This window comes from Pan troglodytes, chromosome 8 (assembly GCF_028858775.2).
Source record: "Pan troglodytes isolate AG18354 chromosome 8, NHGRI_mPanTro3-v2.0_pri, whole genome shotgun sequence".
Taxonomy (NCBI): Eukaryota; Metazoa; Chordata; class Mammalia; order Primates; family Hominidae; genus Pan; species Pan troglodytes.
In genome coordinates this window covers 57,576,745-57,603,260 of record NC_072406.2, presented here as the reverse complement: position 1 = coordinate 57,603,260, position 26,516 = coordinate 57,576,745, and the positions used below count along the sequence as shown (strand labels likewise).

Here is a 26,516-nt window from a genome sequence, read left to right as displayed (position 1 = left end):
TCAAACATTTGTTGAATGGGATGAGCCATGGAGGTTCAGACAGATGCTGTGACCTGAAGTGTCAAATGAAGGGATGCGTGTGTGATGGCCTTCACCATTTATATTGTTTTAAACTTGCTAAGCACTAGTTAAAATAAAAAAGCCAACACTTTTCTTTACATTTTTACTCTCTCTCTTTCTAACATATAGTATGTAAAAAGAAAAATCTTGGCTATTCCAATAGAGGAAGTGGCTGTGTTTTGTTTTGCTATTTATTTATTTATTTATTTTTTCTCCTCACTGTATTAGTCTGCTTGGGCTGCCATAGCAAAGTACCACGGAACTGGGTGGCTTAAACAACAGAAACTTGTTTTCTCACGGTCCTGAAGAACAAAGTGGCAGCAGGGTTGGTTTCTGGTGAGGACTCTTCCGAACTTGCAATGGCTGCCTTCTCACTGTGTCCTCATGTGGATTTTTCCTTGTGTGTGTGTACTTCTCATGTGCTTTCCTTTTCCTATAGCATAGCAGTCCTGTTGGATCAGGGCCTCACCCTTATGACTGCATTTAACCTTATTTACTTCCTTAAAGGCCCTGCCTCTAAATCCTGTCATACTGGGGATTATGGCTTCAACACTTAGATTTTGGGGGAGACACAGCTCAGTCCATAGCACTGCCCAATGGGCAAAGCTTGGCCAGCCTCCATGTCTGTGGGGCTTCTCTTTCCTGCGAGGGCCTGGTCTCCTAGAGAAGCCCCAGTCTTCCCTGTTCCTGGTTGTCCCCATCCTTCCTCCTCTCAGGAGAGGAGGCCAGACCTTCTCCTTGGACTCAGTGCTTGACCAGCTACTCCCTCCACAAGGTGCAGGTAGGAGGAGTTGAGTGTTAGTAGCTCAGCCCAAGATGTCTCCTGGGGTTGGCTCTCACTGATCCATGCCAGGGGAGCTGATCAAGCACCTGGAAGTCTCTAAGGGCAGCTCCCTCCTCTGGCCCTGCTCTCCTCTTTTGTCTCCCTGCAGTGGGTGCAGTCTGAGGGCCCTGGTGGTGCATTTGCACCAAGGAGAGAGAGGCCACTTCTGCCTGACACATATATCTTCTCTCCTCCCTTGTCTAGGGTTAGGAACTGTCAGAGTGTGGCTCAACTGAGAAACAACTTTCTGAGTAGAGGTGGGGAAAGATGGGCTAAGAGACTTCTGAGGTCATGTGTTCACCATCACTGAGGCATTGTGATGTGTTAGGTGGGTCTGAACCCTCTGGCTTCAGAGAGAGTGCCTGTGGGGCACCAGGTAATCCGAGACTGCAGCTCAGAGATTACTCCAGCAAAGAGTCAGGTAGGTGTGAGCCCTCCATTCAGAGAGAACTCTCGGCATTTTTTACCTTCTTTTATTTCATTCTTATTTAATAATCATTCTTATTTCATTAACTTGTATTTTAACTAAATGTATTTTTTCCTCTGTTAAAATTGTTTTTTGTTTACTTTGGAGTTCTTCTTAAATTGAATGTTACTTCAGTACAATATTTTAATTTATTTTCAGTATATTTTAAAGCCAATGCATTTGAGGCTATAAATGCTCCTTAGAGTACTTTTTGGCCATATCTTATAGGTTTCAATAAATAATGTTCTGAATTACATTTCCTTTTAAAGAGCCTTTTTACCTTTGATTTCTTTTTAAATCTAAATATTATTTTGAAGTTTTTTATATTTTTAAATGTTAACCTTATTTTGGGGAGAGAGGCTATTCCTTTCTTCTTCGTTTGTGGGTTATTCTACATATGGAGTTGTTATAATTTTTCCTCTTTCAAAATTAAAATTTTATTGGGAGCAAAGTACAGTAGTCCTCACTCATATGCAGTGTGGCTTTCCATAGTTTTAGTTACCCCAGTGAACAGGTGTTCAAAAATATTAAATGGAAACTCCCAGAAATAAAGAGTTCATAAGTTTTAAATTGCATGCGTTCTGAGTAATACGATGAAATCTGGTGCCATCTTGCTGTGTCTCACTGGGGAGGTGAATCATCTCTTTGTGCAGGTATCCACACTGCCTCTGGTACCTGCCCGTTGGTCACTCACTCATTGTTCTGATGATAAGATAGACAGATCACAAGAAGGGTGAGTACAGTACAGTAAGATATTTTGAGAGACCACATCCACATAACTTTCATGAGTATATTGTTATAATTATTCTGCTTTACTATTATTGTTAATCTCTCACTGTGCCAAATTTGTACATTAAATTTTATCGTAGGTGTGTATGTACAGGAAAAAGCAGTATATAGGGTTTGGTGCTATCCAAGGTTTCAAGCATCTGCTGGGGGTCTTGGAACAAATCTCCTGGGGATAAGGAGGGGGTACTGTACACTGTAGAATTCTATAAAATTTTTATTTATTATTTATTGTTTTTGGTAGAAACAATGTCTCCATATCTTTGTCTGTTTTCTATTTCTAGCTATACAATCAAGTTTGTTAGTTTTATTATTTACACCCTTGGTCTTTTGTGCTCTTGCTTCTTTCAATTTCTGACATGTTTGTTAAAATCCCATCCAGTTTTTGGAGGGAGATAAATACTTGCACATCTCTTTTGGGTTCTTAGTCCACTGGGAGCACAGCTGGATGAGTCCTAAGAACAGAGGTGGCTTTATTATGGAAAAGTAGTCTTGTGCTTAAGGGAAAAATGGAATTTCCTTTTCCTTTTCCTTCTTCCCCAAATTGGAGATTCTTGGTCCTGCAGACTGGGTGACTAAGGTGCCAGCCAAAGCCTGGGAGTGAGGAGCATGAGAAGAGCACCAGCTTGGCCTCCCAGAGGCAGCAATGTGCCCAGCCCTGCAATGACAAAGCACAGGCAGGTCCTGGAAGCTGCAGGAGAAAGTAGAACATGCCCTCCCTGCTCACCTTTTAATGTGGGGAACTCAGTAATGTGGTCACGAGAATCCAATAGAAGTCACCTTCCCTGTGTTTTCTGGGTCAGAGAGTTCCCTTCTGGATAGAGACCTGCACGTGAGGGAGTCTCCAGTCAATGGCTGGAGTGGTGTGCTTACCTCCCTGGAAATGTGAGAAGCAGGCGATTAGCAGGCCTCTGTGACAACTCTGATACTGTTATCTATCTTAATTTCAATCCTGTATGTGTTTGTGTGTAAGATTTTTGTATTAACAATACATTTAAGTTGACATAATTTGCCTTTTGAAGGGAAAATTTAGCCCAGTAATAGTTATTATAATCAGTGATATATTTGGAATTATTTATACAGTCTCTCTAATTTTTTGACTTCTATTTAATAGACTTTATATCAAGAAAGAAGCAGTATAATATTTAAGGGTGGGGGTTTTGCATTCAAATTCTAGTTCTTAAAGTTACTAGAAAGGCCATCATAAGAAAACCACTTAACCTTTCTGCATCTAAGGTTTTTTGTCTTTAAGATGCACAACTCATAGGATAGTGAAAGAATTCTTTGATAAAGTGTTCAGAATAGTGCATGGCACCAAGTAAATGCACCATCAGCTATTACTGTTTACTTTCTTCCCCAATTTTTCCATTTATTAAATTTCTGTTGGTTCTTTTTTCTGATTGGTTTGATTTGAAATTTATACCTCTACTAAGCCTGTCCTCAGAGTTTTAATTAATATATATTGTTTTATATTGAATGAGTTTTTTGTTTAATTAAAAATAATTTCAAGGCACTGAGATTTATGGTTAAAGTTGCTTTGAATACTACTGAAAACATAAACCAAAACTAGTAGAGAAAGGAGAGGGAGAAAATGAACATCTTAAATGAAACAACAGTTTGCCACAACTTCAAAGCAGAAATGATGTAAAACGTTCACTAAATACCATGTCTTTGGACCAACATGAAATGAATGAGTATCATCCATGCCCAGAGACCACATACACCTCCTGGGACCACAGTAAGTACCCCAAACCTCCCAATTGTTGCTGTGACCACCCAGAAGTTGCTTTCAATGAACCCTAGACTAGACATGGTCTAATCCTTGGATGGTTTAATGATGGAACCACTTGGCCACAGGTGACCCCGCTCATCTGTACAGACACTTTAACATCTGTGGAATCCTGCATGAGGTCAAGGCTACTTTGTGTCCGTTGATGCATTTGCTAGTACAATGCTAATGCTCCACTTTACTGACTTCCTTTATGTGATGAAAGAAAAACCACCACATTGCCTCCCTTTCTGACAGTTCACTGAGGCAGAAATAGCCCCAGTTGAGATGTGTTTGTAAGGAATAAATTTAATGCATTGTCTTGGCAGGAAGCATTTTCTTGGTGCCACTTTCCTAGGTGGGGTTTCTTCTTGCAGACTGTGGCTTGAAGTTCCAGAGCAGAGATGTACATTACTGTCTACCGCTGAAGTGAACTGCTGCCCCTCTGGAGTCTGGATATCATCAGAATGAAAAAGTTCAGCACTTTTTTTCAGGAGCAGTAAATCACACCCTTTGTGAGGTGTACATTCAGTCTGCTTGCCTCTCTTTCTTCTAGAAGTGATGAAGCAGAGTGATGCCTTTGTCTTAACTCCTGTCGGTGTGGGGAGGGGTGTCTGGGCTGCCAGGACCCTCCCTCCAGGCCCATAGGCCTGCTGGTTCCTCACTGGATTCCAAATGCGCACATGTTCAGAGGTGCACCTTGCCTCCAGCATCCCTCGCATCCCCTCACACCCTCTCTAGAGCACACAGTCCCTTCACAATGCCTCACATCCATGGTTCAAAGCATTGGAGTCTTCTCTGCTTGGCTTCCCCAGGAGTAAGGGAGCATTATCAGATGGGCAGGGCCCTGCAGAGCTTTGTCTTTTTGCACACTCTCCCATCCCAGGTGACATGCTTGGAGCCACCATGCACGTCATTAGGAGGGACTTCCCATGCTCTTGGGAGGCCCAGGAATAGTTATGAAATTGTGTTAACTATAGAGACAAAACTAACAGATATAATATTAGCAGTGATTAACATATAACATTTATTTGGTATTCAAAAGTTAATTGTGCAAATATGAGAGAGTGAATGTTTTGGAGTTTGTGGCTGTCTTGCAGCTTCAGTGGGAGCAATGACGTCACACATTGCTAACAAGGCCGTGATGGGATGCATTAATGCAAAAATGGGGTGTCGATCAGAGGAGGCGATAGTCCTATTGTCCTCTGTGCTGGCTAGTTTGTCTGGAACTTTGTAGTCTCATTGTCCATTGCATTATAGAAAGAACCTTAAAAGTGAGTATATGAGACAGTGATAACATCTTGAGGGATCTAGAAACCGTGCTGTTTGAAGACGAGTGGAAGAACTGTCTAATCCCACAGCGCTGTCTAAAAAAAGACTGGAGGAAAACAGTTACTGTCTCCAGATGTTTAAAGGATTGCAACAAGGCAGAGAAAACAAACCGATTCTGTGTAATCACCATAGGGTAGGACTTTGATCTGTAGGTGGATGTTGCTGGGGGCAGATTTTATTTCATTCCAAAGAGTAGCTTTTGAACAGCCCTGGGGGCAGCCCTGTGGGAAAGTGCTTACCATGTTGCCCCAGATGCCCAAGCCAAGGCTGGCTGCCCTTCTTCTGGAGCTTGGGTGGATAAATGTGGGGTGTCCTGCCTCTGAGTGCAGGGGCTCTGCAGCTGTAGGAGGAGACAGTGGCATGGCTCCCACGTCTGCAAGTCTTGGATGGGAAGGGTGGCCTGGACCAGCTGTACTCCTGGAGGGCGCAGGCCTGCCAGCTGCCACAGGGGATGTTTGTCCAGCTTTGGGGCTCAAGCTGATGAAGTAGGCCTGGGGTTTCACCTGCAACCTCTCCTGCACTCCTGACATCTGAAGGGAAGGCCCCAACCCTGAGACTCAGACAGTCTGTCCACACCCTGAGGACGAGGCGGAGGATGAGCCATCTTGGCTTGAGGATGAAAGACGGGGTGGAGCTGGGGTTGGGCTAGGCGATCTCCTTCCTGGGGGTCTTTTCTGTTTGTGAAGCCCATTCCCATGAACGGGTGCTGTCCTCAGCATGGTAGGAAGCAGCTCTAGTGTTTAGAGTCCAGTTGAGTCATTTGCCCAGCCAGTCCAGCAGGAGGCGCTTGGGCCGGTGCATTGGGCCGGTGTGTTGGGCTGGCCGGGTCCACCTTGACCACTGGGGGCTCTGCAATCACCTGCTAGGCTGGTTGGTGGCACCCAGCAGGGTTCAGGGGCCTACTCATCACACACGTGCCTGTCATGTAAGCTTTCAGCAGTGAGTCCCTCCCACGCCCTGTCATACAGATACTGCTTTTTATAGGAAAAGGCAAAGCAGAAGGAAAAGAAAACTGGTGATAAATTTACTAATGAAAAAATCAAGTTCCGAGGGAATCCTGAAGTTAGTTTTCATTCTTTTCAATTAATATACACCTTTATTTTGTCTGCATTTTTAACTTTCAATTTTATATAATTTTATACTTTACGAAAAAGGTGAAAAAAAGCATAAAAAATTCCCATATACTTTTCGGTTCAGATTTCCTAGATGTCAATTTCTCAGGCCATCTGAGTACAGGGAACAACATCAGGAAATTAACATTGATAGAACATTCGTCTAATCCATAGACTTTATGCAGATTTTACCAATTGTCCCATGAATGGCCCATTCCTGATCCAGGATCCAACCCAGGTTTACATGATGAATTTAGTGATCATGCTCCTTAGCCTTTAATCTGGGAGAGTCTTACCTACACCTTTGGCAAGTTCATTTCTACAGAAGGAGAACTTATCCATTCAAGAAATGCCGAGTGTTTACTAAACCCTGTCTGTAGCCTGCTAGGAATGAACATCACATTGAAAAGTATTGACACCATCCCTGCCATTGGAGGGCACTCCATCTAGTGTTGAACACAGACAAGCAAACTAGCAGTATTCACAAAGAATGACAATTACTCTATGGGGGTGAGAAGGGAGCATATAGGTTGAGCAGGTGGACATCTAATCCATATAGGCTGGGAGGGCAAACACCTAATCCAATTTGGAAAGAGGCAAGAATGGATACTTAGAAGAGGCAATATTGGAGTTGAGGTCTTTGGGATGAGTAAGAGTTACTCAGGCTGGGAGAAAGATTTTGCTGGCATGAAATCATGCAGGTGGTGGCAATGACATTAGTGAAAGCCCAGTGGCATGGGACCTCTTCTCTGGTCACTAAACTAACGTGCATTCTAGAGACTAAACATGAGATATAAGACAGAGGAAGCAGAAGCCACAGGTTTTGGAGATTGGTAGGAGGGAGAGGGTGAAGCATAGGGCGATGGAGAGGGTGATGATGGAGAGGGTAGTAGAGAGGATGATGGAGATGGTTGCGGAGGGATGGTGGAGAGGGTGATGGAGAGGGTGTTGGAGAGGATGATGGAGAGGGTGGTGGAGAGGTCAATGGAGAGGGTGGTGGAGAGGGTGATAGAGAAGGGTGGTGGAGTGGGGAGTGTGGGTGAGGGGCACAGTGAGAAATGAAGCCCAGGCTTTCGCACTGAGTGGAAGCTGGTGTCATTCTCTAAGGCAGAAGACACGCGGGAGGAATAGTTTTGAGGATGCGTTTGCACTGAAGTGTTTGGGTAATTTTAGTAAAGTTAGAGTATGAAGCTGAGGTTCTCTTGGTCCCCATCCCACAGCTTATGCCATGTTCTCAACTCTTTTCAACCCAGCAAGTCTTCATGGAGAAACTGCTAGGTGTAAAATGCAGACAGGTACTCCTGAGATGCAGGCTGAGTGCCATGGTCCCTGCCCTGGGAGCAGCCAGGGCCACCCACTATGGGCAGACCACATAATAAAGGTTGTCCAAGGAGACCCAAGCCTGGTCAGTGATGGCTCAGGCGGGCACCATAGATGGGGAACTGTCCCACCATGCAGAGCAGTGTGCTGACAGCGATGGAGCAGATGGCCAAGCCAGAACCGGCACTTGGCTGGGATTCCAAATGCCAGGGAGTGGTGGATGCACATCCATTCCTCTGACCTGTTAGAGAAGGGCTGGGAGGAGCTCCTTCTAAATGGAAGCCACTGTGATAGCTTCCATTCTCCCATTTCTCTATGAGGGAAGTGGGGGCTCTGAGAGGGTAAGCGACTTGCTCAAAGCCACTATGATAGCTTCCATTCTCCCATTTCTCTATGGGGGAAGTGGGGGCTCTGAGAGGGTAAGCGACTTGCTCAAAGCCACACAGGTAGTAAGTGCAGAGCCAGGACTTCGACAGAGATCTAAAACTAAAGCGCCTGTTTCTTCCCCTGTTCTATGCCCCTGATATCAAATGAAAACTCAAGTCTAGTCTGAGCAACTGTTGAAATCCATGGATGAGGTGAGAGAATGTCTGGATGGAAGTTGCAACCCTGGAGTTGTCACTGGCACCAGAAAAAGCCCTGTCCATCGTCAGGAAAAGCCCTTCCCTACAAGCCCCCCAAGAAGAAATAGGAAGATGAGGCCTAATTCCAGGGAATGGGATTAAGGCCTGGCAGGGAGGGCAGTTACGCCAGCCCTGGCCTGGTGGCAGGACTGACCTTGGGCGAACAGAATGCAGCCAGGACAGTCAATGGCACCAAGAAACGTCAGGCCAGATCTGGCGCGAGGCTTGGCCCTGATGCATCTTCCTTTTCCCCAATTCTGGATCTTTTTCTTGATTGACTGGGAGGCTGCTGGCGAGGCTCCAGCTGGGGCCTAGTTCTAGGGCATGGTGTTGATGTTTATAGAGGCTGTCTCTTCCCTTCTGACCCCTGCTCACCCTGTTTGCAGACCTGCTTTACTCGGACTGGCTGGGTTGGAAGCACTTAAGAAGAGGGGCTCTCAGCTGGATTCTTCCTCAGAGAGTCAGAAGTCTGCTCCGCCCCTCAGTCCACCAGCCTCTCAGCAGCTCAGCTGGTGGGGGAAGTCCAGGCAGCCAAGGGCAGTGTGGCTTTCCTGACTCCTCCAGGATGGGGCGGTAAGAGCAGAGGAGAGAGTGCAGGACTTGGAATGTGAGACCTGGGGCAAGTGACGGGCCCTGTTGCTCATCTGCTAGGATTAGAACTGAGGAGTTGGCTGCAATCAGTGAGTGTTAATTGATCTTGAAGGTCATCTGCCCAACCTATCAGCACTCTGTCTCTTCTCCACTCCTCTGGAGGCCCCAGAGGTCCCAGCTGAGCAAACCCACAGTCCACAGATTGGTACGAAATCTGCACTCATAGCCTGATTTGAGACCTGAGAGGTGGGAATGATGGCCAGTCTATAGAGGGACATAATCCAGGCTGGGTCAGGGTGTGTGCACTCCTGCTGTCGGAGAGCCTGGGAATCCAGCCCCAGCAAGCTTGCAGCCACAGAGAAGGAACACAGACAAGAAGCAAACCACTTCCCAGACATCCATGGACCACCACAGTCCATTCCAAACGGCTGGGCAGCACCTCTGAAGAATGAGTCTGAGGTCCCACACTTATGACCCAAGGGCGGAAGTGAGCCAAGTGAAGATTCTTTGTGCTAAAATTTGCTTTGTGCCTTGGGAAAAGAACCTTGGGCTTCCCGGATCCCATTGTATCATGTGGCCTTGGCAGCTCTGGGAGATATTTTCTCTATTAAGCACACCAACAGCTGCTGATTTTGGCTAAGGTTTTCTTGCTCACTTCTTGGGAGAAAAGATGCTCAGCTGTCTACAAGAGCTACCAGTGGAAATCAAAAGCAAAAACACAGAACAGATGGGCCCGCAGGATGAAACCCTGAGGGGGGACGTGGGTTCCCATCCTCAGAGAAAGCTGCAAACCTCTGGCGGTTACAGTGTTCTCTTCTCCTCATGCCCAGGCTTGGCCTAGTGTGCTCACCTCCATGCTGCAGGGCTGTGTGGATGTGTCTCAGGGCCTCTCCCACCCAACGTTTCAGGACATGAGACATAGGGGGACCGAGGATTTCTACGAGGGGACAGTGAGCGAGGAAACAAGGACAGGGACATTTCTTGGATCAAAGTATTTCACCCAACATCACATTACCAATTCTACTAAATGATTCCTTCCTTTCCGTGTCAATTTCTCCATTAATAGGTTCTGATTGGAGACAACCAAAATAACAGTTAACACTTGTGTTATTGTTTGCTAGTGCCAGGCACTAGTGTACAGATTTGCAAGAGCACACTTAATCCTCCCATTACTCTTGAGCTATATTCACTTTGCTAAGAAAGTTGAGGCTCGGAGAATAATAATTTATCCAAAGTCGTAGAGTTAGTAATTGGCATTACTGGTTGTCTACCACCAAAAATTACTTAAATTCCAGGATAGACTGCCTTTCTGGGCAGACTGATGCCATAGGTTATAACTAACTTGTGAAGACAGAGACTTGTTTTTCATTAATTTAATACATATAAATATTAGTAGAAGCATGTATGTACACACACACACACACACACACACACACAGAGCAAACCTTACTCAGCAGAAATATATGTTCAATTCCCCTCTCAGTCAAAGAAACAAAAGCAAAGATGGCCATACAATCAAGAATCTCCAAACACTGGCAAGAAATCAACATCATTAAAAGGACATGTTGAATACATTAAAGTTTCAAATTACATGAAGAAGATATCGCAATAGTAAAGGAAGTTTAGAAAATCAAGAAATTATTAAGAATAAGCGTAGTTAATATTAACATGTATAACATCACAGAAATGGATTGGAGTATTTTATATATAAATTAAAGCAAAAACTTTGAGATCTGGAGGGAAAAAAGATAAATGAAATAAAAATAGTGGATTAAGGAACAGAATAAACATAGCTGAAAACAGAATTTGTAAACTGGGAAATGACAACAAAGAATTGTCGTAAAATGTATCCCCAAAGGACAAAGAAATAGAAAATATTAAAGAAACATTGTGAGACAAAGTGGATTTATCAGAGAGTTCCAAATTCCATCTAATAGGACTTGAAAAAGAAAAAGAAATGAGAATTGAAGGGAGAAAATAAATAAAAGAAGACTTTTTTCTTTTTTCGTAAATGAAGACATGAATCCTCAAATAGAAATAGCTCACTGGGTGTTAAATAGGATAACTGTAACAGAAAAACCATAAGCACACCGTGTGGTGACATTTCAGAAAACCAAGAACGAAAAAGAAGTTCTAAGAGCTAATGAGGCAAACAAAAAATACTACAGGTTGTCTATAAAGAAATGCATACCAGATTGGAATCAGCGTTCTTAAAAGCAAGAAATTTCTGAAAGCAATAGATCAGTATCTTTAAAATTTTGTAATGTGTTATTTTTAGCTAGAATTCTAATCCAAGCCCCCAAAATTACAAGGTTAAAAATAGTTGTTTTAAGCAACTTTGAGCCCTTTTTTTTTAAGGACCCGAAGTTTACTAATCGTAAGCCCTATTATCAGAAATTTCTGGCAAATCTATTCAAGCAAACTAAAACAAAAATATCAACAGTTAAACTGAGGAAGACTTGGGATGTTGGAAGTAGTGGTTAGCTAAATAAACAGTTAATTATTGATTCTAAAAAAGTATTGATTTTTAAGATAATTGTGATAAAACCTGGAATACATAATCCCCAATTATTTCATAATAGAATGGAGTCTCAAATATTGTTCTCCATGAGCACTGAATGTTTTTGATAACGAAAAACAATTAGTTTTAGTGACTCCTTTTTCTCAAGCTGTTTGTTCTGACAAAAAGACCAATTTTGTATTTGAAACTCAGAGCAGGCTTCTTCCCTTCAGTCACGATCTTGCCTTTTATCTCAACTGAGATGCTAAAAACAAATTCAATAAGAAAACAAGAAAGATCTCTCAGAAATTAAAAAAAAAAAAGATTTTGATTTAAAAACATTAGGCCAGGCGTGGCGACTCACGTCAGTAATCCCAGCACTTTGGGAGGCTGAGGCAGGTGGATCACTTGAGGTCAGGAGCTTGAAACCAGCCTGGCCAATATGGTCAAACCCCATCTCTACTAAAAGTACAAAAACTAGCCAGGCTTGGTGGTGTGCACCTGTAATCCCAGCTACTTGGGAGGCTGAGGCAGGAGAATCTCTTGAACCAGGGAGGTGGAGGTTGCAGTGAGCTGAGATCATGCCACTGCACTCCAGCCTGGGCAACAGATCGAGACTAAATCTACAAAGAAGTGGTAGGTAAAGAGGTAAAAAACACAGAATGCAGACAAAAAGGCATAGTAGTGATTAATGGAAAATAGCTAGATGCAAAATTAGAGGCCAGGCATGGTGGCTCATACCTGTAATCCCAGCACTTTGGGAGGCTGAGGCGGGCAGATCATGAGGTCAGGAGTTTAAGACCAGTCTGACCAACATGGTGAAACCCCGTCTCTACTAAAAAATACATAAAATAGCTGGGTGTGGTGGCATGCTCCTGTAATCCCAGCTACTCAGGAGGTTGAGGCAGGAGAATCGCTTGAACCTGGGAGGCAGAGGTTGCAATGAGCCAAGATCTCACCACTGCACTCCAGCCTGGGCGACAGAGAGAGACTCCATCTAAAAAAAAAAAGAAAAAAGAAAAAAAGTAATTAGAGATTCAATTCAGAAGAACAGTATCTAACTAAGAAGTGTTCCAGAGAACAGAGAAAACAATCAGAAGGAAATTATTGGAAAAATAATACTGGACAAACGCCCAGAACCAGTGGGCTTGAGATTTCAGATTGAAAAACCTTTGTGTATGCAGTATCATAAATTCACATAAATGAACAAAAAAAAATCTACCAGTGATACCATTGTGAAATTTCAGAAACAAAGACATGATACTAAAACTGAGAAAGGTGAGAGAGAAAGAGAGAAAATAAACACAGCTAACATGCACAGGATTAGGATGAGAGGTGCTGACTTGATAGCAATGTTGGAAGTTGGAGAGCAGTGGAAAACAATGCTTCTACAAGCTTGGGAAAATACAGATATTTTCAGACAAGCAAAGATTCAAACCACAATAAATTCCTGCATAACAGAGGGTAAATCCTTTCACCTTACAGGTCTTTTCTTTTATTCCTTTGCTAGGAAAGGATAACCATGCTGTCCCATCTACTTCACAGAGTTTTAGAATTAACTGGACCCATATCAAGTGTCAGTGTAGTACAGAATCTGTTTTGTGGGAACCTGGAGAAGTCATCAGTTTCAAGAGGTGGAAGGGAATGATGCCTGGGCCCTTGTTCAGTTAGAGAAAATCCACCTTGGAAACCATTTTCTGAGCACTTCCTTCGTGATTTTTGTTTACATATTGTGAGTTTCTTGTCCTTAAGTAACTCATTTTACTTTGGAAAACAGATACGTGTTTGGAATATGGCACATACTGTGTATGCCACCTACTTCCTCTCTTCAGCTGATGAAATTGTTCAGTGGGGACAAAACTCCTGTGCATGTAATTCTCATGTACCAAAGCAGCCAGAGGGTGTGTTCAAGCCATATAAAGTTAAGAGCCAAACAGAGTAGAAAACATAATTTTTCAACCCAGGAAAAGAGTTCCCAACAAGTTATTAAAACAAAGAGGAAGAGCAAAAAAGAAGACTAAAGGCATGAAACCAGGTGAAGAATAACTAGGAAGATGAGGAACCAGGGAGAGAAGAGGGATATCAAGTATAGGAGGAATGCAGGATGGCTGTTCAGGATAAATGTTCAAGCCAGGGGCTCTTGCCAGGGGCACGTGTCTACGCAGTGCAATGCATGCATGATCTTTCTTATGTAAAGGCTGGAGCATATGAATACAGTCTGCTATCTTTGAGTAAGGCATTCATCTCCATGATATTTGAACAATTCGGTCACTTTATTCAATTAGAGAAGAGATCAGAAATATATTTATAAGAGACTAGTGTGCAGACCAGTGTGGAGCTGGCCCAGAAAGGCAGAATGGAAAGGTGAAACCAAAGCTCAGGAGAGCTGGCTGAGTGCAGAAAGGGTAAGAGTTATGAAAGATGGAGCCAGGACAACATATTCCAGCATGTGCAGCCTCTGTGTTCAGTGCAGGTGCATATCTGGCATGATCCAGGTGTACCCTTGTAGGAGAGGACACTTGCAAAGAGCCCCCATAAGGTAACATGTTCACTGAGGAAAGAATATGAAGACCATAGGGTGGGCTTCAAAGATAATCACGGTAAGACTTGAAGGGATGGGAAACTTGATCAGGAAGAAAATGTAGAATCCTGGGATAGTTCAGCCTGGAGGAAAAGACTAAGGAAAAGTTTACTACAGACAATGAGATACAGGAATTTCACACAAGATGGCTGCTACCCTTCTATGAAGGGAAATGGATCTATGTTAATAGCAAAAAGCAATTCAATTATTTATTCTTAAAAGAAAAACTTTAGACAAAATAAATTTAACAGATTGTATTTGAGCAAAGAATGATTCATGAATTAGGCAGCATTCAGAACCAGAAGAGGTTCAGAGAGCTCCACTCTACATGAGCAGTGAGCATTTGCAGACAGAACCTGGAAGTAAAGCACGGAAATAATTTGATTAGTTAGCCATTGCCTTATTAGGGCATGGCCTTATCAGTTGGCTGCCTGTGATTGGCTGAAGCTTGACTGCTTGACTGCTTATGTTGGCTGATATCTGGCTGTTTGTTACAACAAGCTTAAAAATTATACTCCTAAATTAGGTTTCGGTTTGTTTATATGCTAAGTTGCAGTTTGTTATGTAGGAATGCAAAGTATGGAGATAGCCTTGGGTCAAATTTAACACTGTACATATAGAAAAATTATATATATAAAAAACGCATATGTTTTATATATATAAAATATATGATTTATATATAACACATATCACGCTATATATGTAACGTACTATGTAACATATATACTTATATATAAGATAGTAGAAGATTTTAAGTCTATATCAAATATGAATGGGTATTGTGGTATAAAACATAAACTTGTAGTTTTCCAGCAAATAAAGTTGGATATGATTATGATGAGTGATATCAGATATATGAGCAGATAAGCACAGATTATTGTTTCTTTATTTTTTATTGAGGTGAAATTCACATAACATGAAATAGAAGCATTTTAAATTGAACAATTCAGTGGCATTTAGTGCATTCACAGTGTTGTGCAAACATCATTGCTATCTAGTTCCAAAAACATTTTCATTACTTCCAAAGGAGACCCTGTATTCATCAAGCAGTCACTCCCACTTCCTCTCCTGCCTTTTAACTTGAGAATTGTATTGATTTGCATTTAATATAATTCTTAATAGTATATGCATTATCTCAGGTCCTATTTGTTTGCTTTACAACACTTACAACAATGTGCAATTACTTTACTGTCATTGATTTCTTATATTGGCCATGCCTGTCTCCCCACTGGGCTGTAAGCTCCCTGAGGACAAGGGCCTTCCAAGTCTTGTTGACTGTTGCACCCCCAAAAACCTCACATGGTGCTTTCCTCAGGAAATTGATTTGAGTGAACTAATGTGAAAGGACTCAGTAAACTGTATATCAATGTGAACGAAATGAGAGGTATTTATTATGGAATGGATAGAGAGCAGATGCCAAGGAAACTGGTGATTGTATGATGCTGATTTCAAGAAAGTGTGAATGACAAATATGCTACCTGGGTCCCTATTCCCACAGCGAGTGTCATGGGCAAGGCGAGGAGTCCAGCAGGATGGTCGCTGTGTGGTTTCTCAGCTGGAGCGCAGCAGGAGCAAGCGTGGAAACATCCTTCTTTTCTCTTCTCCCCTCCCCTCCCCAAGTGCAAATGGAACTTGTGAAATATGGCTTGATTTTGAGGCTTCTAGTTCTTCATTGCACTCCCAGACCCTTCTTTTATCTCTCGTGGCAGCCCTGAGAATAAATCTCTTGGTCACACTCTTCAATCAGGTTCTCCCAGAGAAAAGGTTAGGCTGCAAGGATGATAGGAACCAGACTTCAAATGGGTTTCCAGGAGCTGAGGGAAGGAAAGGTTTTTCCTACAGTTTCTCCAGCCAAGGGATTAAGAAAAGGATGGGGTCATAGAGCAACAGCAGTAGAAGGTGGCATTCCAAGACTTTCTCCAGGACTCCACCTAAGGTCAGTTTCTCGTCACTCATACCTGTTTGTCTTTTGCCTGGCCACCATCAATGTAGAGTTAAGAACCAGGAGGCAGGAACATGCTCCCCAAGTCACAGTCTGCCTCCCACATACTGCAGTGTGATTACAACATCCTGCCTCTCCACAGGATGAAAGTGGTGTCATTCTCCAGAACCAGGTGTGGATTGTGATCAGACCTAGAATTGGCTACGTAAAAAGCTTAAGAGAGAGATTCCATGTCCTGCAACACTGTCCACAATTCAAATCTGTATTCAAGATAAAACTAAAAGCAGAGAAAATCCACAGCAGACCTACCACTCTCCAGGCAGATAGTGCCCTCTCCACACTCTGCAGCCATCACCTGCCCCTGCTGGACACTGCCCAGAGAGAGACCTGCTGCTGCAGGGCAGCTTGTGTCAGCCACTGCGGCCTTAGAGAGAGCTGCAGGAAATGGGACTTCTCACATGCTCTCCACAGTGGAACCACAGGTCAGTAGCTGAATGGAGCCTCTACCCTCTGGATGCCTTTCTTGTCACTTAGTATTCTTTTTTTTCTCATTCTGGTACTTTATCTGCTGGAAACTTTCAAATGTATTACTAATGTCCTTCCAAACAGACTCCACATGGGAATTTTCATGATATCTTGGCTATATTTACGCAAAGATTAGCCTGCAGGAAACACAAAATAAGTATGCATAAATAAATGAGTGGCTCAGCACACCAGAATTGTGTGTCCAGCTCCATCATTGACTGTTCCATCAAAGAGATTGCCCAAATTCCTCTTATGAGGAGAATGACAACACTTGACTGCGTATTCAGACTCTTCTGAGGCTCCTCAAATATACACACTCATTGAATACAGCAAGGCCTGAATCCTGGTTTAAAAATGCACTAATGGAATTTTAAGGCCTTCCTAAGGTAGTAGACTAGAAAGAAATTCAGTTTTCCCCAAATTTACTGCTTCAGTTTTTGCCGAGCAATTCGGTGAGTGTATTAAGCCATTTTGAACAGCTGTAAGGAACTATGTGAGGCTGGGTAATTGACAAATAAAAGAGATTTAATTGGCTTATGGTTCTGAAGATAGGAAAAGAAGTGTGGTGCTGGCATGTGCTTCTGGTGAGGCCTCGGAAGCTTCCACTCATTGTGGAAGGTGAAGGGGGAGCAGACATCTCACATGGTGAGAGTGGGAGCAAGAGAGAGAGGGAAGAGGTGTCACACACTTAAACAACCAGAGTTTGTGAGAATTCACTTATTATCAAGAGGACAGCACCAAGGCCTTCATGAGGGATCTGTCCCATGATCCAAACACCTCCCACTAGGTCCTACCTCCAACATTGGGTATTACATTTCAACTTGAGATTTGAAGGGGACAAACATCCAAACTCTATAACTCCTCCCCTGGCCACTTAAATCTCATGTTCTTCTCACATTGCAAAATACGATCCCCCCGCTGCCAACTCTTCTGTCTTAACTCATTCCAGCATCAAGCTAAAAGTACTAAGTCTCATCTGAAGCTCATCACTAGGGAGTGCCCCAGTGGGGACTTGGCATGTGGACTCCAACCCCACATTTCCCTTCAGCATTGCCCTAGTAGAGGTTCTCTGTGGGGGCTCTGCCCCTGCAGCAGGCCTCTAACTGGGCACCCAGGCTTTCTCATATAGCCTTTAATATCTAGGTAGAAGTTGTCAAGCCTCCTTCATTCTTGCATTATGTGCACCTTCAGGTTTAACACCACATAAGCCACCAAGGCATATGGGTTGCAGCCTCTGGAGTGGTGGCCTGAGCTATACCTGGGGACTTTTGAGCTGCAGCTGGAGCTGGAGCAGGCAGGATGCAGGGAGCAGCATCCCAAGCCTGTGGACGGCAGTGGTGTCCCAGGTCTGGCTCCTGAAACCACTGTTTTCCTCCTAGGCTTCTGGGCCTATAATGGGGAGTACTGCCTTCAAGATCTCTGAAATGCCTTTGAGGTCTTTTCCCCATTGTCTTGGATATTAGCACTTGGCTCTGTTGCAGTCATGCTAATCTCTCTAGCAAGTGGTTTCTCTGCAGCCTGGTTAAATTCTCTGCTACATGGCCAGGCTGCAAATTTTCTAAACTTTTATGCTCTGCTTCCCTCTTAAACATAAATTCCAACTTTAAGTCATTCCTTTGCTCCCTTATCTGATTATAGGTTGTTGGAAGCAGCCAGGTCACTTCTTGAACACTTTGCTGCTTAGAAATTTCTTCTGCCAAATACCCTAAGTCATCACTTTTAAGATTGGGCTTCCATAGATTCTTAGGACATGAATACAATGCCACCAAATTATTTGGGAGAGTGTAACATCGGTGACCTTTGCTCCAGTTCCCAATAAATTCCTCATTTCCATCTGATACCTTATCAGCCTAGCCTTCACTATCCATATTTCTATCACTATTTTGGTCACAACCATTTAATTAGTCTCTAAGAAGTTCCAAACTTTCCCTTATCTTCTTATCTTCCTCTGAGCCCTCCGAACTCTTCCCACCTCTGTCGGTTACCTAGTTCTAAAGTTGCTTCCACATTTTCAGGTATCTTTATAGCAGTGCCCTACTCCCCAGTACCAATTTTCTGTATTAGGCCATTTTTGCATTGCTGTAAAGAAATACCTGAGGCTGGGCAATTTATAAAGAAAAGAAGAAGTTTAATTGGCTCATAGTTCTACAGAGAGTACAGGAAGTGTGGTGCTGGCATCTGCTTTTGGTGAGGGCCTCAGGAAGCTTACAATCATGGTGGAAGGTGAATGGGGGAGCATGCATGTCACATGGTGACAGTGGGAACAAGAGGGCAGGGGGAGGTGCCACACACTTTTAATTGGCTTATGATTCTGAAGATAGTACAAGAAGTGCAGTGCTGACATCTGCTTCTGTTGAGGACTCAGAAGCTTCCACTCACGGTGGAAACAACCAGGTCTTGTGAGAACTCACTCACTATCATGAGAACAGCACCAAGCCATTCATGAGGGATCCACCCCCATGATCCAAACACCTTCCATTAGGCCCCACCTCCAACACTGGGGATCACATTTCGACATGAGATTTGGAAGCGATGAACATCCAAAGCATATCAGTGAGTGAATATAGGTTGAAGAAAAAGAAACATATATTCATTCTAAAGTTACAGAAACAAACTTTTGTTCGCCTTGTTTTCATCGACTTCTTTTGGATTACAATCTAGTGAGTTACATTTATTTGTTTTAGTTTAAAATACCCATATTCATTTATATGGTAAATACTGGTCTCTACTGAATGTCATTGATATTTGTCTTTTAGTCTATCAAACTTACCTAAGAAATTCGTATGTGTCTTTTCTATAACTTGCATTGAAAGATGTTAACTTAGTGGTCATTAATACATAATTTCCCAAATGTGCAAAAGCTTAGGTAAATGGTTAATATAATGTTTGAGCATTAAGTGTGGGTACATGGATATTCAGGGTGCTCTCCTGGATTTAACCCAGATGTGTTTCTATGGATTTATACTAATAAATCTGCTCTCTGTGAATCTTTAAGTAACCATTTTCAAATCTTCCAGCTCTTGGAGAAGGGAACTATCTTTTATTTTTCTAAGTCACTGTTTTTCTAGCTGTGTTTCAGTTGCTGTGTTCTTTCAAGGTTCAGCTGCTTTTGGCTTTTTAGGTTCTTGAATTTTTCGTCTATCTCAGGATTTCCAGATGTTAACTGAGAGTCAGTTGCTTTTGGCTTTTTAGGTTCTTGAATTTTTCATCTATCTCAGGGTTTCCAGATGTTAACTGAGACACTGTATTTCAGGGTGTGCTCTGGGGGACAGGGGTAGGTGTCAAATCTGGACTCTTGTCACTTCTTACTTCCTGCTTTGTAGCTTTCTTAGCTTTATATTTCCTTTGATTTTTCAGGGCTGCTTTTGTTAATGGTTTATCATTTCCTGGTTGGGATTTCTTATTCTGGGGTGATTTCTCTTCATACAGCTTAGAATTGGTGATTGTTTTATTTCTTAAAGCTGGGAGTCTATCAGTCGTTGCAAATTTAGGTTCCTAGTTGGGTACTTCACTTGGAACTGCTTGATAAGTTACTGCTTTTGCTGGAAATAGTTCATCCAGAAATGGCTGCCAAGAAGCCTGCCATATTTCTACATTTGGTGACACATCTTACTCATGCAGGATAGGGCTGGTATAATGTCAAAGCTTGTATCCATTATTAACACACAACCTGGGAGCATGTGTGATAGTAAAAGGTGCTCCCATCTAGGTACCTAGCAAAATATGTATGATCAGAGGATACTTGTTTGGAAATAAGTTTGTAGCTTTTAATATCCCACACTCACGTTTGTTCCTCAGATTTCCAAATCTAGTTAGTATTAATATATGGCCACAAGGGCCGAATAGGCTGCGCTAGAGCACCAGTTCCAAGGTCAAACACAAGATCACATTTCAAGTTGAAAATCATAGCTTTGGCAGGCATAAAACCATAAATAGCATAAAACTCAGTAGAACCAGAATTCCAAATTATATCATAAATGGGGCTATGTTTTGGTAATTGAACAAATGACAGCACTTTCTCCATTTGTTGCAGTGCAATGCAGCCTTTGTTCCCCATAGCAGGAAGTTCTTCTCTTGTCAACATCTGTTCTCGCTATTACAAGCCAGCAGTGGATTTTTCATTCCACAGCGTTGTAACCTCATCGGCTTAGAGAAACTGCTGTTGGCTAAAGCTGCATGAGGTCCAAAAAAGTTGGGGTACGAGTATAATACAACAAATGAAAGTACACCCTTACTCCCTGAAACATAGACAGCCCCCTTGTGTGATTGGAGTCCAAGTGATAACCCACAATTAATTTTCTGCAAAGACAATTTACTTGCAATTTTATAAAATCATCGTTTACAAAGAAGTGAACTTTATTGTTAACATTTTGGACACAAAACAGTTTCATCATCTGACCAGATGGATACCAATTTACATTTTTTCCTTGATGAAAGACTTCAGGCACATCCCACTCTCACACGATGGAGTTGCAGGTTGAGTCTCCCAGGAGTGCCATGTGTAGGGAAGTGTAAGGCTGCTGTATTACCAGGACATGGGTTTTTGGTAAGAATTCAAGAAAAAAGTGCCTTTGGAGGTGGAAGAAGTGTAGTAAACTCATGTTAGTGACACTGATAATATTTATAATTTTTTTCCTTTGCCCCAGCAAATGAAGCTCCAACTGTTGCTAAAGTTACAGATTTTGTAATTTTCCTGAGATTTCCTTGGAAACACTATGCTTTCTGCAAAACATGGTGGTGCATTCACCATACAGAGTCCTTCTGATCCTCAGCTGGGTTCACATACTGACTGTGGGAACTAGAAGCATCATTATCTCTGAGTCTGTAGCCACATCTTCCAGGAGTGGCATGGACAGCCCCACCTTCTCCTGGAAAACAGTTACCTTTTCCAATCCCCCTTCTTGTCATGAGCTGTTATACTGCTGCTGGGTCTCTTACTTGACTAACTTAGGGGAGGTCTGTATATGTGTCCTCCACTCCCTGCTGGAAAGTAATGGGAAATGTGTGAATTCTCCAGGCACACAGCCTTTGCTCTTGCAGTTTCTCTTTGGCCATATGAATAAGCTCGTGATGAATCCTCAGCAGTAGGATTTTGGATTGCAATTGGTGCTCTCTGTCACCACTTTATTGATGTCGGCTGCAGAAACCTCCCCAGTCTTCAGTGGGGTCCAAATGAACCAGAGCAGGAGGAAGGAAATAAACTGTGGTCCCTTCATAGGCTCCTATCAGTTCACACTCAGCACCAAGGCCATCTGGCACCTGACTCACATTCCACAACTGTGTCGTCCACAGAACCTGCGCTCTGGCAGGGCAGGGACTGACATCCCTCCTTCCCTGCCTTACAGCCTGATTCTTCTGATATCCTCGTCTCAGAAAGGGTCACCACCATCCTTTACTTGCTCAATCCAATAACCTAAGCAATTGGCTCAAGTCTCTATCACTCCCTTTCCACAAAGAGTTCACAGTCAGATCCAAACACACCTCATACTCCACCATGCATGGCTGCTCTTACTGCCATGGCTGTGTCACAGCGATACTTCCTCCCCACCTCCCCTCCTCCATGGCCTCTGCAGTGCTCTCTCTGCTTGCTTTCCCTTTCTCACTTTATTCACTGCATAACAGCAGCATGATCCTCCAAGAAGTAATTCCATCCATCTCCCTGTTCAAGGCCCTAGAATACCACTCATGGCACCTACGGTAGCTTCCCATGCCTGCCATTCCCCACACACCTGTCACTCCTGCTTCCCAGTCTCAGGCTGAGCACCTTTCCCCTGCTGGATCCCCAGCCAGGCCCCCTCTGGTGAGCACAGGCCCCTCCGACCTGGGAGCTCTGCATTGTCCCCTAGGCGCCCTAGGCGTGAAAGCCTTGTCCTGGGTCCTTATGTGATGGCTTCCTTCTTAACCTTCAGATGCTACTTTCTGAAGTAGCCTCTCCCAGGTCATGTCTACCTCATTGCCCTGTTACTACGTTGCCTGGTCATGTGTTGACTGGCCTATTTTCTGTCTTCCTAGGCAGAATGCTGGCTCAGTGAGGGGAGGAGAGAAGTCTTTCTCACCATTGCTCCCCAGCCCTAGCATGGAGCCTGGGACATAGTAGGTGCCCAATACACTTTTGTTAAATGAATTAATTAGATTCTTTCCTTAGCCTTCTGTGTCCAGTGTGGTCAGGAAATAGCTATTGAATGAAAAAGAAATAGATGAATGGATCAATAATGGTGTAATTCTGTTGTAAATCCTGCTGCAAATGCCCTCGACATGCAAGGCAGCTCCTGGGTGTGAAAGCATCTCTTCTCCATTTTTTCCTCCCAGTCATGTTCATGCAGCAGCATTGTTTATAACCAGATTTCCTTTGATCTTTTGCAGGACAAGAATTCATCTTGTGTGGGTGGAAAAGATCATGACTCTGTAATTCTAAAATATCTCCCAGATTGATTTTTTTCACCAAGGAAGCACCTGTGGATGTGGGGCCCTAAATGAGAAAGTTCTGATTTTACACATCTATGATTTGGATGGAAACAAAAGTGAATCTCTGACCTTCTGGTCACCTCTCTGACTAGCTCTCCCATTCCTGTACATTTACTCCAGGGGGAAAGTGCAGAGGAGGTGGGCCATGCCAGGAAGGGCACAGCCATTGGAGAATCTGAATTAGTGGATTTCAAGCAAAATTAGAGTCTGGGGCTAGGATCACCTGGAAGCTCCTGTGGTCTTCCAGAGCTGACACAAGTGGCAATGAAAATGGCCTGAAGAAGAGGCAAAGGGACTTGCTACAACAGCCGCTGGCACCTGCCTCTGGGCTTGCCTTTTGTCTCCCTTTCCTTGCTCTTTAAACCTGGCTATCCTTACCCTCCCTTGGAGAACACTCCTCCCAAGACTGACTGTAAATTAAGGCTGCCCCTGCAGAGCCTGAAGATGAGCCTGACTGAGAAACAAGGAATAATCTCCCGGCTTTCCAGACTCCCCTCTCCCCACTGCTGGTGAAGCTCATGGCTGGTGAAACCTTGGCATGTTTAACCTCTCCATACAAGTAACTCATTGATTGTAGATTTTGGAAGCATCTGAAAATACAAGACAGCGTTAAAGTATGCATGTGTGTGTTTGAAAGAACAGATGGGAAAATCCCTTTCCCATAGCTATTAATAACACTTTCCAGGCACTAAAAGAACAACAGCCATAACTCTCACCCATCCAAAAAGTGCTGAGCACAGCACTTTCTTACTTTACACACCTCCTCCCTCCTAATTGCTCACTGGTTGGATTTCTGATCTGATAACTCTATTTAAAAATTGAGTTTTGCGGGAATTTCATCCTTGTCTGAGCTCTTTCTTTTGGCCAAGCTCTTCACCTCTGTAGCTGCCTCTCCTACCCTGTGAAACTGGCCAGGGTGGCACCTACTGCCAGAGGTGCTGCAACCCCAAACAGGGGCATGATTGTCATGTGGCTAGGGTCACTCAATGCAGTTCCAGAAGACCCTAACTCCCCCAGAGGAATCGCCATGTGGGCCAAGTCCTGCATCTTCTGGCACTTGAGGGCCCTTCATCTTGTCTCCTGCCATTTGATAGAGGCCTGGTGTCAAATGAGCACTCTGCGAATGCTTATGGAATGAGCATTTTCACCTCTCACCTCTGCTCCCTCTGCTACCAAAGTTCTCAAGGTTCTTGGGTCACATCGTGGCCTTTCCTGGGTTTGAGTCTGAACAAGAACAAGCTGTTCTGTCTGCCCATCTTGCCTTAAGAGCACCCATTTTCCAGTTTCCTGATGTTGAGTCCATGTGTGTTTACCTTTGAAAGGAATCAACTGAAAATCTGCAAAAGGGTTGAAAAGTGGAAAATGGTGGCATAAATAGTCTGAGACATAAAGGAAATTTTTGATGAAAGGAAGTCAATGGCATTGGAACCAGTGGTTTCCAGGATTCAGCACTGAGACGGGATAGAAATGGATGGGCTTCCCCAGAGAGTGTGAACCACCTCAGCTTGGAATAGCAGGGCTGGGAGTGCTGAGGCCAGGGTAGGAAGCAAGTTGGAGGGAAGGATTTGGAGGACCACACTAAGACCCTGCCCAAGCTTCACTTGGCTCAGCCTGCAAGCCAGGGAAAAGGAAGATGTGCCTGTAGGCTCTGAATACCAGTGGGCAGAAGCACAGCGTGTCTCAGCTGGCGCAGAGCTGCACAATACACCCAGGAAACACCAACCCCAATTACTCGGCCCTGCAGTGAAACCCTAATTCTTCTGGCAGCTGAGGCAGGATGAGCTAAGTTTGTATGGATGAGGGAAGTTGATCAAAATTTACTATTGAGTGAAAACATGAGTCACAAAAATTATATTTCCATATAGTACACACATGCATGCACAAACATACACGCGCACACACACACACACACACACACACACATCCCTGAAGGGATTTACAACCAAACGAACTCAGGGTTCAGATTCGGAACTGGACTTTCTCTTATGGGTACTGTCTTATTTCTCCTCCCATGCAATGATCTTGTTCCTGATTCTGAGGGACTGGCTAATTCTGATTTCCTGGTGGTCATGCTTTGGGGAAGAAATCTCCAGTCCCCTGACTGTGCATCTCAAACCCTGATTTCCCTTCCAGGACAGTTCCATGTGTGCGCCTGCAGCCAATTTGCTTGCTAGGTTGACTATAGCCTCCCAATAGAATCTATAGATTGTCTGTGGGATGTTTGCACTCCGTTGAGCCTGGTTTGATTGACCACACAATTTAAGTAATGTCCAGATTGTGTCACTGGAGGCCTCTGGGTGGAGGCTGGACCTCAGGGGCCTGCGGAAAGATGCTTGGATTTTCTTCCAAGTTTAAAGGGGACTGGATCTCAGCTGCCATGTCATTACCCTCTTTTACTCAGCCTCTGCATAACCCCTGGTTCTGATGGTGCACAGGTGGGAAGGCCATTGTGCCTCCCTTATTCTGGGCCACAGGAGACACCCGGCTCTGAGCACTCAGCCAGAGGCCTCAGGAACACGCCAGGGAGACTGGCACCAAGCCAGCTCATTGCCTGACTTGGCTGCAGCCCCAGCCTGTCTTTGAGGTATTTAGAAAGCGCAGCATGAATGCCTCTGGCATGGCCCCAGCTGTGGGAAAATAAAATGCGTCATTTCTCAGAGACAAGTTCTCAGTGTCAAGTTCAGTGTCATTCAAGTGGCCCTAATAGAAGAGTGTGCTTCCTGTCCAGGGAGTATTGCCCTCCCATGTTGGACAACTGCAGGTGCCACTGTCCAGAGGACACAGGGACAACCTTAGAGACCTGGTTCTGATTTTCTATAAAGAAAATTCATCACCTGAATTTCCACTATTTTAAGACAATCTCCATTGTTAAAAAAATAAGCTTTGATGCACTGAAATTTCGGAGTTTATTTAAGCAGTAATTCATGAATTGGGCAGCTCCAAACTAGAGTGGTTTGGAACTCCCCAGAGGTAGATGAAAAGCTCTGAAAGGGTGAATATGGAAGCAGAGCAAATAAATTAATTGGTTAAAATTTGAACAGTGCCCTCATTTGGACTATGCAGGTGGGAAGTTCAAAGTGATATAACTAATAATGTCCAGTTGGCTGGTGGTGGGCTGAGCTTAAGTTTAATTTTTAAAAAATTAGTCATATATAGGAAATGAGTCTGAGTTGGGTTTCAGGGGTTTGTTTATGTAGGAACCCAGGGCATTGGAGCCACCTCAGTCTAATGGCCTCTCCATTTAATTATTTTAACATCGTTAGTATTCTAGAACCAACCTTTATATTTTAAAGCATATATAGAGCACTCTCTCTCTCTCTCACACATACACACATATACACGTGTGTACATATGTATACATATTTATTTTTGTGTATTGATTTTTTATCCTGTGACCTTGCTGAACTTACTTATTCTAGGTTTGTTTGTTTGAAAAATTTCTCAGAACTTTCTATGTAGACTATTATGTCATCTCCCAGTATTGAAAGTTTTTCTTTCCATCCTATGTGCCTTTTACTTTCTTTTCATTCCTCATTGTGCTGGCTGGATTTTCCAGTACTGTGATGAATGACAGTGGTGAGAGTGGACATCCTTGTCTTGTTCTAGAGCTTAGGTGCAAGCA

At 43.5% G+C, this 26,516-nt stretch overlaps 1 long non-coding RNA gene and 1 pseudogene across 2 annotated transcripts; one reads left to right on the top strand and one right to left on the bottom strand.

Moving 5' to 3' along the window:
• The first annotated feature begins 1,228 nt into the window (after positions 1-1,228).
• On the top strand, positions 1,229-23,511 carry LOC134807163 (uncharacterized). 2 transcript variants are annotated; one of them, XR_010146866.1, is made up of 4 exons: positions 1,229-1,304; positions 2,003-2,082; positions 16,047-16,386; positions 22,793-23,511. It is a non-coding gene; the product is annotated as an uncharacterized LOC134807163 (long non-coding RNA). The 2 variants fall into 2 exon arrangements; XR_010146867.1 differs by lacking the exon at positions 16,047-16,386.
• On the bottom strand, positions 19,644-21,818 carry LOC100612719 (eukaryotic translation initiation factor 2A-like; annotated as a pseudogene).
• Positions 23,512-26,516: the final 3,005 nt, after the last annotated feature.